The sequence below is a fragment of the Sus scrofa genome, unplaced genomic scaffold (genome assembly GCF_000003025.6).
Source record: "Sus scrofa isolate TJ Tabasco breed Duroc unplaced genomic scaffold, Sscrofa11.1 Contig1784, whole genome shotgun sequence".
Lineage (NCBI taxonomy): Eukaryota > Metazoa > Chordata > Mammalia > Artiodactyla > Suidae > Sus > Sus scrofa.
Window position 1 is genome coordinate 19707 of NW_018084949.1, and position 397 is coordinate 20103.

The following is a 397-nucleotide window of genomic DNA, read 5'->3' on the forward strand; positions in this document are numbered from 1 at the left end:
GTTTGCCCTACATTTTCTGACAGGGTGGTGTTTATTTGTTATTGTCTTTTTAGGGCCGCCCCTGTGACTCATGGGTGTTCCCAGGGAAGGGGTCAAATCAGAGTGCAGCTGCAGGCCTATACTGCAGCCCCAGCCACAGGGGATCCCAACTGTGTCTGTTACCTACCCTTCAGCTCAAGGCAATCCCAGATCATGAACCCACCAAGTGGGGCCAGGGACCAAACACACCTCCTCATGCCTGCTAGTCAGGTTCGTGACCGCTGACCCAGAAAAGAACTCGAAGCGTGTATTCCTTTGGAATGAGGTTGTGTAGGACCACCAAGTAAAGAACACGCCTGGATTCTCCACATTCCTCTCCAGGCAGAAGCATTCTTCTGTATGTCCACAGGAGGGCAGC